Below are 16,546 nucleotides of genomic sequence, written 5' to 3' on the forward strand. Positions count from 1 at the left end.
TGGGCACTTCCAAAATATAGAGAAATTTGAGAGGTCCTTCATGCTCTCTGAAGTTGGTTGTTTTCTTGCAGATGTTTCATTATTCAAACTAGGTAATATTGATTATGTTAAACCAAGTTTGGGAATGAAACATCCGCAAGAAAACAACCAAACTCACAGGGCATCAAGGACCCTTCATTTCAACCCTGAGCTACAAACATTCTCTTTTATTGATAGGCAAATTTCCCAGACATTATATTACAGGAATAATTCATGTATTAAATTTGATCTAATCTGTGTAGGAGGAGAAAGCATGTAAAATAATTTGATGAACCATAGTCACAGTATTAAAATTATCTTTAAAAATAGCTTCTTTTTATTTGACAGGCTCATCAAGATTTTAATGCCCTCAGTTAAAATCCATTTAGCACAAAGAAGCCAAAATCTCTTCAGAAGCTGGCTCACAGTGGAAGACGAAAGAATATGTCAGCTTGTCTGCCCCTTCGCTGCTTTCAGATTTCAATGGCTGAACAATGTCTCAAAGGTGAAAGAATCCCTTTTTGCTAGATATCAGGGAACACAGGCAAGGCAGATAAAAGGCTAATCACAGCTAGAAACAAATCACTTAGGATCATAAACTGCACATCAATGAAAGACCAGCACAAGTATGGTGTTAGTTTCCATTTTTTGCAAAGTGTCATCTGTATGTCTTTTTCACACAGAGATATGGACAGAGGGTATCAGGTTGTGGACTATATGCGCTGGCTGTAGGCAAGGGGGCAGGCAGCACATATAATCCATAACCTGATACACATTTGCACAAACAGACAAACAAAGCATTTTTATTCAACCATTAATCTCATTCACACACTGCACCAAGCCAAAGCTTGCTTAAATGTGATTTATTGAAGAAAAAAATGGGTGATTACATGCCAGCAATAAATTTCTTAACTTGATTTGTAAATTTATTCTTTCTTCTCTTCTCTCTCTCACACACACCCTTCCTACCTCAGCTCAGTACATAAGAAAGTGGAGGAATATATTTCCTATCTCCTTGTGCTTTGAAAGCCAACAACTCCCCTCAACTTTATGCTGTTCAGTTGTCTGCAACACTGACCATGAAAAGTAGCAAGCTATACAATAGGATGTCAACAATCCTGTTATCTCCCACCATGTTCAGGGCTGGAAAAAACCAGCTGATTGGCACATACTTTGCTTTTTCCAACTTCAATCTAACCAGCAGCAAAATGCCATTTTCTGGCTAACCTTAAAGTCAGCTAAGTCCATTCGTTACTCTTTCCTCTTATATAAATAAGGGGGTCCAAGCTATTTGTATGTGTTTAGCATTATAAATGAATTATTTGGAACTTCTGGGAAAGAAACGGAGAACTGAAAACAGTTCCACCAAAAGCAAAGCTGACGACTGCAATGAAATGATGAGCGACTTAGTAGACTAATTCTTCCTAATTCCTCTCCAGACAAGGAGAGGATTTGGGAACACCTACAAGTGTTGCAGACAATCACGCTTCACAAGGAGACCAAAAACAGCAGTCTCTGGCAGATTTAGAGCTTTGGGAAACAAGGGAATGAGTTTCCTTAGTAAAAGAAATTTTAAATACAAGTTTAAGAATGTTTTAAAAATGGGGGGGCGGGAGATAAACAGCAAAAGGGTGTTCCAAAGGTGCTTTTTCAAGAGGCAATTGGTCTTTCTTGGAACTGTTGAAAGGCTTCACACCCATTTGCACCACTCAGGTAACCCTGGGAACACAGATAAACCTCCAAGTGGCCTCAACAACTCTCTAAGACAGTGTTTCTCAACCTTGACAATTTTAAGGCATGTGGACTTCAACTCCCAGAATTCCACAGCCAGCATTGCTGGCTGTGGAATTCTGGGAGTTGAAGTCCACATGCCTTAAAATTGTCAAGGTTGAGAAACACTGTTCTAAAAGAATACAAATGATCAACTGGCTGCAAGGAATATAAATCCTTCCATTTCCCCACCATCCAGTCAGAGCTAAAGAAGCTTCTTGGATGAGAAGCGAAATGTCTTCAAAGAAAAACAAAGTCCAGTTGAGTCTTTAAAAAGCACCTTTGGGACAACCATGGCCTGGATGACTAAGAATCACCATAGACATTTCGCAAAAGGGTGATTAGAGTTTGATTTTGGAAAGTTACAATGGACTAAGGGTCCAGATGGATTTGAAATAAGATTTTGGAATTAATCATAATAATTCTTCCCATGGAAAAGTGCTTTTCTTTTGAACACAATAGAATGGGAGTTTGAAGGTTGGACACAAGAGGAAACTAGAAGGAACTAAAGTTTACAATTAAATAAGAGTACTTAAATTTCTTGTGACAAGGGGAAAGCCATTTCTTTATATATATATTTCTTTTTCTTTACTATATTTTTCCTTTTTTTAGCTTGCATTAGTTTTTTATCATTGTTAACTATAACTTTTAATAAACGTATTATTAAAAAAATAATTGAACCAGTCAACTAATGTGTTGCAGTAAACTAAAGGCTTTTTCTTCATTGCAGTCTTGTGTCCCCCATGCATAAACTGGCTGGAAATGAATGTGCTTGAAGAAATCCTTCTCTAATTTTTAATGTCTTCCTCCACTTTGGCTTCAGCGATGGCCAAATATTCTGGCCTTGTAACTTTTGATTAATAGCTTTCCACCACCCTCCTGCCAGAACAGCAAATGCCAATTATTTTCCCTTTTGTAAGCATGTTTTTTGAGCACTGGTGGCGAGAAAAATAAAGTATATCAATTTTATAGTTCTTCAGTCACTTGAGCTCCAAGGCACTTGTCAAATTCATGCTTTTTTTTTTTTAAAGTGGACAGCATTTTACCATCTTTCACTGAACTTAAAAGCAAGCAGACAGAGTTTTACAGTTCTTCCACAAGGGGAAACCTGGACAGAACACTTGTCAATGTCCCCCAATTAAAATAAAAGAAAAAACAAAATGAAGGGCCAGCATTTCTCTCTTTCCCCACTGAACATTTTGAAAAAAACAAAACAAATAAATGTCCATGGTTATACTGTTGCACATCTGAGCACACACTTTCAATGCTTCCTTCCTAACTCTAGCCTTTCGTGGTAGACCAACATATTCTATGTCCACTGAAAAGAATGAAAGCAAAGATTTTACATTGCTAATGGAAAGGAATTATATCAAGGGCGCACATTAGTCCTGGCAATTCCAGAAAGCTTAGCACTCCTATTCTTAGTACAAGACTCAAGCATAAATTTCTACAGCAGCCTTGGATTTGCTGTAACTCCTTTTACCACTTTATTCCCTTCTTTCCACTTAAAATCTGTTTGCAAAAGTAACAGGATGAAGTGTTTTCCTCTCTCCCCCCCCCATCTTTCATTTGGCTTGCTGTCTGTCCAGGACAGGGGTAGGCAACCTTGGCTCTTTTATGACTCGTGGACTTCAACTCCCAGAATTCCTGAGCCAGCATGACTCAGCTTGGAAACCTCTCTCTTTTCCCTCAGCATGGCTGGCTCAGGAATTCTTCAAGGACAGCCCCATGTAGAATATATTGCAGTAGTTCAGATGGGAGTTAAGAGGACATAAGTGAAAGTGAGCCAGGCCTCCTGGTCTAAGAATGAGCACAATTGGCACACAGCCCAAAGTTGTGTAAAGGCTCTCCTAGCGATGACTGCTACCTGCTCTCCCGACAGGAATCATGAGTCCAAGAGGACACCAGGTCTACCTGAGGCAACGCCATCCCATTCAGAACCAAAGGTGGAAAAACACAGCACCAGGAGAGCCAAACACCCAAAGCCATTCAGTCCTGCTGCAGCCTCTTGCATAACCCCATTCTTATAGCCACTGTGTCAGGACATTGGCATCATCCCTCCAGCAGCCTGGGATGGAGATGTAAAACTGGGTATTATCCAAATATGGGTGATACCTCATCTAAACTATGAAGAGACCTCATCCAATGGCATTATGTAGATGTTAAAAAGGAGGGAATAGAAAACTAAGCCCTACAGCATCATCCTAAACTTTTTAAAAGATGGTAAGTCACTGCCTTTAAACTGTAGACTTCTCAGTTTTATCAAAATTGTGGCAAAAATATATGCTAGATTCCTGATAGATAAACTGAAGAAATCAAAGTGATAGGTTTCTTGGAAGAACATGCTGAGTTTAAGAAAAGTTATTCCATGATTGATAATGGATTTGTTTTAGATCAATCAGTATATAAATATACAAACTATGAAATATATAAACTATGAAAAAGGCAAAGTGTATGCTATAGTCACTGACCTGAAGGCAGCCTTTTAGTTCTATTGATAAAGATATGCTATGGAAAAAGTTAGACAATATGAATTTGGAATGAAATCAGATCTGAGCATTAAATACAAATACTTCATTAAAAGTTAAACTGATTCTAGCTTAATTTTATCTGAACCCATAAGTATATCCTGGGGAGTCACACAAGGCTATAGAGTATAGACGGTCCTATTTTGTTCAAATTTTGCATTAATGATAGAAGTAGTTCTCTCAGCACCATTCCCAGTCCCAGACAGCCTGCACTTTTAATGTATGCAGACAACAAGATTCTTCATTCCAACCCAGCTAAGATTGAAAAGGCTATTAGATAGTTTGGATAATTACTGTGCAACCAACCATTTTTAAAAAATCCTTGGTTTTGGAAAGGCACTGAGGATGAGAGGCAGCATATTGGCAGAAATGCCATTGAACAAGTTAAGGAATATGGATATTTAGGAACGATGTTTCCTGTCTAAGGTTTGTGGTAATAATGTATCAAAGCAGTCAGACTAAAGGCTGAAGAGATGCTCAATGGATTAATGAAAAGCTAAATTACCTCTATTATCCAGCTAACAGAATATAAATATTGATCCCAATTATTGTATGAATTGCAAATGTAGCAACCTCAACAGTGCTCAGTGGGTCAAAAAGGCTTTAGAGATTTGGACTGATTTGACAATCTAATTGAGTAAATGAAAGCAGTAAGATAATAATTGGTGTAATAATATGTTTGTCTTAGATACGATAGTTAATTTGGTTGAGAGTTAAATTTTACTTAACAGGTCGAAATGATTCTCTTTTTTTGTTTTTTTACTCTGTTTATATAGAATTATATATTTTGTAATAGCAGAAGAATTAGAGAGATCTATGATAAGAGAAGAAATGGTATTAATTAATGATGTATTAAATTAAGAGATGGAATATATGTGGAAAATATTAGAATGTTATTCTTGGAATATTATGTGTGTTGTAGAAGGGATACCCAAAGTTTTATTAATATGTTTGTTTAAGATTAATTGGAATATCTTAATTGAAATTAGTGGAGCTTAAAAGCAGGAGTGATTTATGTAGATGTAATAGTAAGGATGATTCTGTGGATTGATTGAATTTTAAGAAGAAATAGATTAAACTAAATTTGTTATATCATGTGAGGGAAATAGAGGGGGGAATTTTTAAGATATTGATTTTAGTTATATATATATGACTTTTTTTGCTATGATTGATTACCCTTTCACCACGGTGTTTTTCCTGAGCACTTTGATGTTAAAATTTAAAAAACCAATAAAATGTGTATAAAAAAAACTAGTTCATCTTAACTTTCTATTCTGAAGACAGAGCAAAATATTCCACAGCTACTGTAACAGGCACAGGTTTAACCATTACTCTCCATTACATATCTTAGTTGATTGTTTCTTAGAGGTTTATGGCAGTTCAATATTAATGCACAAACCTGTATAGTTTCCTACATAAGTAGGCTATCTTTATTACATTTTAATGATTTTGGAAATATGGAATCTGGGGATTTATACACAGTCAGACTAAACAATATCTTAGTGTTGTAATTGAATTTTTGCATCTGTGATAGCCTATTGATCCCTTTATTATTTTATTCTGTTTTGTATGACTTATGGTCAAATCAATGTGTGTGACTTTTTAGAAATACCTCTTTGTTTCCAGATGTTTGAATAACATGTTAATCAGTACTTGTCCTTAAATCTAAGCCTGGGATTCATTACCAAGTCTGCATTCCCAACATATTAATAGGATTATACCAAGTTCATGTTATAATAAAAGCAATCACAATATCATTATAGGCATAAACAAGATCATGTTATAATAAAAGCAACCACAATATCATTATAGGAATAATCACTGGGAAATCAGTGTAGAGCCTCCCTTTGAGCCAAACTTAATTCCTAATGATTTCACAAACAGATCCATGTGGTTTTCTTGTAAAAAAAACAAAAACAAAATTATTTTGCCACAGCAACCTTTTTTGTTTGTTTGTTTGTTTCAATTATTTATCCATTGTACAGAAGTATTAGCCAGGCTCAAACCTGCTTAGCTAATCTTGGCTAATATCAGAAAGCTGAGTGCTGCCATGTAGTTGGACACTGTAAATGAACACAACAAAGACAACTTCTTTTTCACATTGTTATGAATCTGGAAGTCAGAGTAGAAGAGAGCAAATGGATCCCAAAGTTAGCCAAGCTCTTCAACATTCCACAATAGTACATACAGATCTGAAAGACACACAATTCTCCTCTCCCATTCCACAACTCTCATTGCCACCTTGAGATTTGGAAGAGGATTTTCCATAGGAAATGGGATGAGGAAAAATGCTGCTGTACAGGTAATTGCTGCACTCCAAGGTGATGTATTCCCCTATTAACTTCTTTTTTGAGTGACTGATGGGTGATTGCTCTTAGTAGGTAGACATGTCTTGAGTTCTTTTCTTCCAGCTGAATGTGTACCATGTGCTTTTATGCTGAAATGACATAACTGGTATGGTGCCTTCCTTTAATAGCTCCCTAGAATATGGTTGAAGATAACACATTTACTGCTCTGCACATTTACGAGCTCATTCAGTTGATAAGAGACAGTTTTGGGAATGTAGAAATAAAAATACTGGTCCTTTTCTACAGGTTATTAAAACTATAACCTCTTCTAGGACTGCAGAGGATTGATGGAGGGGTATCTGCTGCATCCACACAGATGGAAACAGGAGCTTTATTGAATTAGAAAACTGTTGTGTTCATTCTCCTACACACTCTGAAGCCCTTCTTCTCAACTAAATCCAAAGAACCGCACAGCCTGACTTTGACACATCCAATATATACTTTACTGTTTCTGCTTTCCAACATAGATGGCAATAATCCTACAGAAGACAAAGAAAAAATAAGCTCTCTCTCTTGCTCTCTCTCCCTCTCTCTTTTGCTCTCTCTCTCAACCCCATGGATAACTGTGATGCATTATTTTAACTGTAAAAGCATGAAAGAGTCATAACTCAAGAGATGCGGAGGGCAAGCTCAGTAAGATTTTTAGATAATTGAAATTGACCCATAATTCACCAGTAGCCCTGGGGAAATTCCGCTCCTGCCTAACTTTCATAATGCAGAAACACAGACACAGGTTCCATATGCGCCGATAATATTTAATTATTCTTTTCAGATACACCATACTATAGTAAATGAGCAAATGAGAAAAATAAATATATGTGAGTTAGCTGCCCAAAAATGAATACTGAAGACATTGTTTTTCATAGAGAAGCAAGGACTGTTGTTATTTAGTGGCAGGAACTGTCCCAGGAGAGGAACTGGGGTGAAAAGGTTAGAAGGATAAAGACTGTCAACGATGTTGACAATAAACTTTCCCCAGTTTGCTTATTTGATACTATGAAGAACATTATCCTCTCTTTTCCCTTGTAAAAATGCCTGTTGTTTTTTTTTTATCTCACAGAGATGTGTAAATGTTCTGATCTGAAATGACCATTTCAAGTGTTCCAAGAAGCACCCCATTGTTCTAATAGAATAGGGATTGCCTTTTGTTCTGTGGTTTGTGATTGAACTGATTGTTTGCTCTTTTTTTTAAAAAAATGTAGTTATTCCAGTCAGGACAGTAACAGAGACCAGTCACATGTCAGCTGCTGCTATTTTAGGACTGGAGGGGGCAATGTAGGAGTGGGTGGAGTTTTGAAAACCAAACAGCTATTAATGACATGGCCAAACAAAAGACTGTTTCTTTAAAAAGGGATTCTTAAAGGTAGAGTTCCTGTGGTTCATGGAATCACAATTATTAATGAAGATTTGCGTATGTGCTGGGCTGAGCTGAGTTTTATTTTATTTTACAGGCAAGTATTACAAAGCTGACTGGGTATGTGCTCTGTTATGAATAAAAAAAATGTTCCTGCTACAGGTAGTCCTCAACTTATGATGACAATTGAGCCCAAAATTTCCATTGTTAAGCAAAACAGTTAATTGAATTTTGCCCCATTTTATGATCTTCTTGTCACAATTGTTAAGTTAGTACCAGGGCCATTAAGTGAATCTGGCTTCCCCATTAAATTTGCTTGTTGGAAGCTCTCAAAAGATGATCCTGTGACCCCAGGACACGACAAGAGTCATAAATATATACCAGTTGTCAAGCATCCAAATTTTGATCACATGACTACGGGGATACTACAACAGTCATAAGACTGAAAAACAGTCATAAAGTCATTTTTTTCAGTGCCACTGTAATTTCATATAATTATTAAATGAATGGTTGTAAGTCAAGGCCTACTTGTATTATAAAGATTGTACAAATGCAAATAAGTTGGTTTGATAATAGTTTTGGTGAGTATTATAGACTCTGAATCCTTGTTTAATGACTACCTGGGTTAACACTCATTCACAAATACGACAATAAACAATAACAAAACATTCATTTTCTGACCAGTCTGGGCATTTTCATCCAAATTTTGGGATCCTGACAGAGCAAGAGTTAATGCTGGCATAGCTGTATGAGAAAACTTTATCTGCCTGGCAACATCCAATTTTGCAGTCTCTTTCTCTGTCTCAGTCATGGATTGGGAAGCACAGATTTTGCCTAGACTCACAGCACAACCACAAAAGGGCTAGAGACTTTCTTAGAAACGTCTCCAGGTTCCTTGGAACCTTATCTAATTGTACCCAAGGCTGCAATACTACGGAGATTCCTGTATTATAGGCAAAACATACTGTGGGCCTGGTTGTTTGCACCTGGCACTTAACAACCATTATACAGAAAGTTATCAACTTATGGCCACAACTGAGCCCCAAATTTTGTTCAGTTGTGCTAAGTTGTTGTTGTTGAGTGAGTTGTTAAGTGAGTTGCGCCCTGTTTTGTGACTTTTTCAGCCACTGTTGTTAAGTGAATCATTGCTATTATTAAGTGAATCATGCAATTGTTAAATGAATCTGGTGTGTTCCCCCCCCCCAACTTTGCTTGTCAGAAGCCAGCTGGGAAGGTTACAAATGGTGATCACTGAGCCTGGGACTGTGATAAATATATGCCAGTTGACAAATTTTGATCATATGGCCATGGAGAAGTTGCAATGTTAATAAATGTGAAAAACAGTCATAAGTCATAAGCCAATATAACTTTGAACCATCACTAAATGAATGGCTATAAGTTGAGGACTACCTTGAACTGGAAGAAAACTGGTCATTAAAAAAAAAGAGGAGACGTATTCTTCTGTTCTTTTTGTGTTCAGCTTACAGAGGGCATTTAAAATGCTCAAGCTGAAGACTTTATTGCTTTAGGATTGCTGGTGAACTTTGCTTTTGCTTTCCTATGTTGTTTGAGATTTTGTTCTGTTTAATGTTGTGACTTGAGCTCAGAGTATTAGTTTGTGTGTAACTGGGAAAATACAGTAACATTGAGTTGTTTGCATCATTCCATCCTTGACAAAGGAATTCAGTAGACATCAAGGAGACCATTCCAAGTAGTAACTGGAAAAGATTGCATCAATTTTAACAGGTTTTTTTTTTTTGAGGATTTAGGGTGGGAGCTATAGACAGTAAAAAGCATTTCCACAATTTTCCAATAGTATTATTTGTACTGGCTGTCTTGGCTTCTTCTGTTCTTTCCAGGAGCTTAGCCATGTACTGTTATAGTTTAAGGCACAGGTGCCAAACTCACCGCATCATATGACGTGTTGCGACACATCACGACTTTTTTTCTCATTGCCGGACCTGGGGTGGGCTCAGTCTCCACATGATGCAACTGGTCCAGTTTGACACCACTGGTTTAAGGTATCCAACAACTAATAAAATAAGTTTGGTGTAGTGGTTAAGTGGTAAGAGAAAGCTGACTTTTAGTCCTTAGAGATAAAACCAATTGGGGCCAGAATCTCTGTCTCAGCTCTAGGAGGAAGATGCTAGCAAACCACTTCCAAAAATGTTGCCAAGAAAACTGTAGTCACTAGCAGCCAGAGAGTTAACTTGGCTAATGACAACAATCCAAACTAGGTGTTAGTGAAAAGAAGGCAGATAAATGGCTTGCTTTTTTTCTCTGTTTGCCGAGAATATCTCAGGGAAATCTGTTTAATTAACTGAAAATTAATATGCTCTGCTGAGAATGACAGTGTAGGTTTCAATCTCTTTCATTTCTATCCTGTTGGAAATTTTAGAAAATGTTTCAAAATAATCTTCTTGGCTGTATTTTCTTGAGGTGTTCTTTACCCAACAACACCTAAAGTTGACTGACTAGTAATAGTCACCACAGAATACCACACTTCTCCTGTGATAATGAACAATAAACAAGATAGCAAAAGATTCATAATAATTTTCCCATTGCTTTCTATGCCAAGAAGACTCAAGAAATATGTTTTCTCAAGCTCTTTTGTTTTTTATTCTGTTGGAATATAGCCACTCAGAATATCTCAAGTGAAGCTGTTTTCCATGTCATGAATATCCCTACTACCTTATCCTCAATATTCTCTGGAATTTTAGTAGTAGTGACTTCAAATTGCTCTTAGTTAATAAGAGATGCTATTTTATTTACAGTATTCTTAACTGCCTACATATCCTGATTTAGAATAAACCCACAGGAACAGTTCTCCCAAGTTATCTTTCTCTGAATTTTGCAGTAAAGTTGGGAAGATAAATAAATCAGTATAACACTCATCAACCCCAATTTGAAGACACTACTGGGCAGAGAGTACAACTTCTTTGTTGCTCTTATTGTTATCAGATAATAAGAATATCCAAGTTTGTGGGCAGAGATAAAATTCTAATATGCTTTTGACTTTTTTAATCTAAAGAAATATTTCTTAACTGATTGTTTAAAACTTTGTTAAAATTACTTTCTGACTCTAGTTGAAAGTTGCTTTTAGATGAGAGAGATGATGATCATGATGATGAAGATGATAGACAGGCAGACAGATAGTAGGTAGGTAGATTGATTTCTGTGTAGCTAAATGTTTCATACTTTTGCTTCTCACATTTTGAAATCATCTTTCATGCTCTGCCAGCCAAACCAGTTATATATCAATTTATAGTTCTGCTTTTCAATTTATAACATCAGAAGAATGAATACATTAATAGCTGGCAGGGAAAGCGCACAGAAATATTTTATAAAAGTAGTGATGGAGCTCAAATATTACTAACCCTACAGGCATGCAAATAAATAATTAAATAAATCATCCACTATCGGCTCAAAGTTTCTTTGGATGTGCATCCTTCCAAATAAATTTATGTCTGCAGGGTGGCAATTTCCAGTTGGGATTGTACAAAGGGAAGAAAAACTCTCATGCTCATGAGAAGTGAGTGTAAGACTTAATCTATTCATGGACTGAGTTCAGTTAGTTATTGGGCAATCAAAGGAAAGATTGGTAGAAATTACTTTCTGCTGAACTGTGTTCAGCAGGTCAGCGGTTCAAATATCACCGGCTCAAGGTTGACTCAGCCTTCCATCCTTCCGGGGTAGGTAAAATGAGGACCCAGATTGTTGGGGGCAATGTAAATATATATAAATACATTGCTTACTGGTATACACCACTTAGAGAGTGCTTGCACTTAAAGCGGTATAGAAGTCTCATAAATAAATAAATAAATTGAGAATGACATAAAGAAGAATTTAATTCAAATGGGAACATTGTTGGGAACTCTAATTATACTGTCTTCCAGAATGTATTATTTCATGTGTTTCTTAAAAAGGGGGGGAGAAAAAATGAAAGGATAAAAACAATTTTCACCTTTATTAGTTTTCCCATAATAATCTTAAAGGGAAATAGAAACAATACCATGTTGTTTTGGCTCATTATTATTTAACCTTCTGGAGCTGCTAAATTTCACCATCATTGATAGTTTTGAGTGACTCCTGCAAAAACTACCAACATTCTGCAACCAGGCATTTTCCCCATCAAAATCTCCCCCTTTTTCCAGATTAATAGGGAGAAAAAAATGGTATGGGATGACAGAAGATATCCTTAATCTTCTGAAAGTTGCAGAAATTGAGAAGTTGAACCCAGAAAAAAAAAATCAATATCACCTTTACTATGGTTACAAAAGGAAACAGAGAAGGATGATCTAAGCTCAGAATGGAAATGGCTCCTTCCCACGCCCGCTACCATGCCACAGTGGAATTAAAAACAGCTTGTCCCCAGGCCTTACAGAAAAAGAAGTAAAGCAGCTTGAAACCCTGTCATGAAGCTCCAATACTTAGTCTAGCCTAATTCCAAGCATGAAATAGAAAACAATCTTTCCAATCCCAGAAAGGATCGTGTCATGGCTTTTAAAACTGTTTTTTGCTATCTTTACCACTCACTCTCAAAAGTCTAACAATCAATGAATTCACCACTGATTAAAATTGGCAAAGCTGTAAATTTGCTTTCCTCAATCTGACATCTCCAGATGTGCTGAAATAAAGTTTCCTAAATTCCCAAGCAACTTGATGTCAAGTTGGGTGAAATGGCTGCATGTTATTAAAAATATTTTTCAGTAATGACACATAGTCGTGCCCCCATCCCCAATCACATTTTATTATGGTTGCAACTGGTTGTTTTTATTTATTTATATTCTGCTTTATTTTATATAAATAACTCAAGGCAGCGAACTTACATTAATTATTATCTGAAACAGCATCGTTTTGAATGACTCAATAATAGCTTTCCACTCGCAATAGATGGAAATATGAACTATTTCATATTTTCATGGAATCTTGTTGTAATTTATTTTAAATCCATAAACATGCTCATTACTTTTTATGAACAGCATCTAATATCCCAAAGCTCCTATGTAAGAGAGAATAAACACAGCATTCAATTTTTCCTTCCTTCATGTCTCAGTTCATATTAGGTACCACAGCAAGTGATAATCAAGGCTGAATATGATATGGTCACAGACTATCCAAAATGCAAAAAGTTGAACAGATACTAGAGATATGGTGTTTACTTTCATTACAATATGTCCAGTTATTAAGTTCTGCATGAGAAGCTCTTTTAAAGATGCTTCTGCTGTCAACATGTCATTTCCCCTGAATGTGTACGGTACCTTATTATTGAGATCAGTTGTAAATCACTCTGGGTCTTTGGTAGCTATTAAATAATTATTTTATATTCATTAGATAGTTGTAATTTTAATTTATGTTATTAACTTCTTTGAGTCAATTTTTTACTCATGGTGATCACCTAGACTGTTCCTCACAGTTTTCTTGGCAAGATTTCAGAAGTGGTTTGCCATTGCCTGATTCTTAGGGCTCAGAGAGAGTGTGTCTGGTCTGAGGCAGTATATTTATTTTTGAGGATAAGGATACTCTTTCCAGGTTTGATAATTTATACTTACATTTTAAAGTATTAATCATCTTATTAGCACGGCTGTGCAGTGCTTCAAAACTAATTCAAAAACATGTTTTTAGAGTGAACAGGAATCTAAATGTACCACTTCTCTGCAATTCTTAAAACATCTGTTCTTTCCATTGCACATCCCTGTCAGATAGCATCTCTTTCTAAATCAGAACTACATGCAGTCCCACTGAAAAGTGGTTATTTGTTACTAGATTTTAATTTGCTGATTAATTATTGAAAAGCTTGTTTGAATTGTAGTGAACTTTGAATGCATGCAGTTTCTTCTTGCCTAGGATGCAAAGGCCAAGTGCTCAAATACAATTTGAAAAACTGGCTTATTTGGGCAGCAATCCTGTGATTCATGGAGACCCAGGATTAGAGGGAAGATTCCATCCTCAAATAGGAAAATCCAGTGTTAGTTAGACATTGGATGGTGATAACTGAAAGGGGAAATAAAAACTCTCCTACATCACACTCCCAACCCAGACAGCCATCTGCACCAGCCTGAGAGCTAGTCTAAATAAATTATTTCCCATTGTTCAAAATAGAAAGAAAACAAATAAGAAAAAGAGCTCAAAGAGATGTCAAGTCTCTTTATTCTCGTTCTCAGCTTGCCAGTTGAGCATTTTTGTGCTCAACCCAGTAGCATTTTGGTGATTAAGGCACCAGGCTAGAAAATGGGAGACTATGAGTTCAAGTCCTGCCTTAGCCATGAAAACTAGCTGGGTGACTTTGGGCCAATCACTCTCTCTTAGCGCAATTCACCTCACAAGACTGTTGTTCTGGGGAAAAAGAAGAGGAGGAGGAGGAAGAGGAGGAGGAGGAGGAAGAAAAAGAAAAAGAAGAAGAAAAAGAAGAAGAAGGAGGAGGAGGAGGAGGAGGGGGGGGGGAGTTGAAAGGGACCTTGGAGGTCTTATAGTCCAACTCCCTGCTCAGGCTGGAAACCCTATATCATTTCAGACAAATGGTTGTCCAGTCTCTTCTTAAAAACTTCCAGTGTTGGAGCATTCACAATTTCTGGAGGCAGGTTGTTCCACTGACTAATTGTTCTAACTATCAGGAAATTTCTCCATAGGTCTAGATTGCTTCTCTCCTTGATTAGTTTCCATCCGTTGCTTCTTGTCCTGCCTTCAGGTGCTTAGGAGAATAGCTTCACTCCCTCTTCTTTGTGGCAACCCCTGAGATATTGGAACACTGCTATCATGTCACCCCTAGTCCTTCTCTTCATTAAACTAGACAATACCAGCAACCGTTCTTTAATTGTTTTAGCCTCAGACCCCTGATCATCTTTGTTGCTCTTCTCTGTACTCTTTCTAGAGTCTCAACATCTTTTTTACACCGTGGTAACCAAAACTGGATGCAGTAAGTGTGGCCTTACCAAGGCATTGTAAAGTGATATTAACACTTCACGTGATCTTGATTCTATCCCTCTGTTAATGCAGCCTAGCACTGTATTGGCTTTATTGTATGTGTTTACCACCATGAGTTATTTGTAAAAATAATAAAGGTCAGTTATAAATAAATAAGCAAAATAAACTAGAAAAGTATGAAAGGCACAATGAAGAAAATAATAATAATAATAGTTACCAAGAATAAAATGTACAAATCTGATATTAGCTCAAATAGTAACACTCTCTTAAAATAAACATGAGCCACTAACATTATGATGACGTAAAATCTAAACCACAATATACAATTTCTTCCTCTCCTAAGGAATGATAAACTAAGGCTTTCAACTGTTTCCTGAAACTTAGAATAACTTCCCTATAATTTCCTTTCTATTAACTTGAAACAACTGTTTCTAGATCTGGCTTTTCCTTCAAATCTCAGGATAACAGAGTATTATGTAACTGAACTCATTCTTTCCTAAATAACAGGGATTCGACTATAAAATAGGATCAAACCATTATGGAGAACATTATATAAAATAAAGAAAGCAATAAACCGATGCCTTTGCTTTGCTTCCGGGTTTCCCAAAGATATCCAGCTGATTAATATGGGAACAAATAGGTTTTAATTTTATGTATGAAAGCTATTTTTGTCATGTTAATTTAGGTTACCTTATGGACATCTTGCAATGAGCTCATTGACATTGTACCAGCCAAAGCTCTAAAACAGTTTTTAGAAACAATTCCATCGTAAGGCTCATTACAAGGAGGTTAGCAATCATACACATATGGTGGAAAGCTTGATGCCATCTGGAGGACAGTGTAATTGACAAACAGTGTTGATGATATAAAACATTCCTGGGAATAGCTGCTAAATCCACACTATCAAGAGCAGACTAAATAGCTAAGCAGATGTTCATTTCATAGGTTAGCCCCTTTCTCTAGACAGCAAAAGTAGATTATATAGGTCATCCACAATAGCAAAAATAACCTTCTAAAAGAATGGAAATCCAAAAGTGCACTGAAATCAATCCAATGTTTACACCTTCAAAGTGACTCTAGTTACTTCATTACATGTAGAGACCATTATTTTTAACTTGACACAGAAGAAATTATCCTCAGTACTGTTCCTATGGGATTGCCTAATAAAATGTTATTTAACCGACTTTATGAATTTTCTAGACAAAGTGCTTTTTTCAAGGGGACAATAATGGAAAGTGAATCATATTTCAGAAACAACTGAATAGGGAAATAATTATCAGATCAGTGTCAGTTAGTCAAGAACATCCCAATGGCCGGTTTGACTTTTTCTATGCATTAGGTGACAGTGATTATTGGATGTAAGGTTTTCCACTTAGCCTCACAATTGCCCCAGCATTACTCAGGAATTTAAAAGAGCCAAAGAAACTCCTGAACCGAGATTTCAACAAGCAAACAACTTTTATTTTGATCAAAATAGAATTGGGTGACCCCATCTCTCTTCGTGGCTGGTAGAGAGATGAAGGCAACAATCAGAAAAGATGTCTTCCACCTTTTATACCTTTTCAGAATAAAGAGATCAGGTCTTGGTACTAGGCATAAGATGG

General features: G+C 36.5%; 1 protein-coding gene across 1 annotated transcript in view; it reads right to left on the bottom strand.

Annotated features, from left to right (window-relative positions):
* HHAT (hedgehog acyltransferase) overlaps positions 1 to 16,546 on the bottom strand; it is a 110,842-nt gene that overhangs the window by 44,453 nt on the left and 49,843 nt on the right. The gene's annotated exons all lie outside the window — the stretch shown is intronic.

This window comes from Crotalus tigris, unplaced genomic scaffold (genome assembly GCF_016545835.1).
Source record: "Crotalus tigris isolate CLP2741 ecotype Arizona unplaced genomic scaffold, ASM1654583v1 scf7180000018097.2503214, whole genome shotgun sequence".
Classification (NCBI taxonomy): domain Eukaryota; kingdom Metazoa; phylum Chordata; class Lepidosauria; order Squamata; family Viperidae; genus Crotalus; species Crotalus tigris.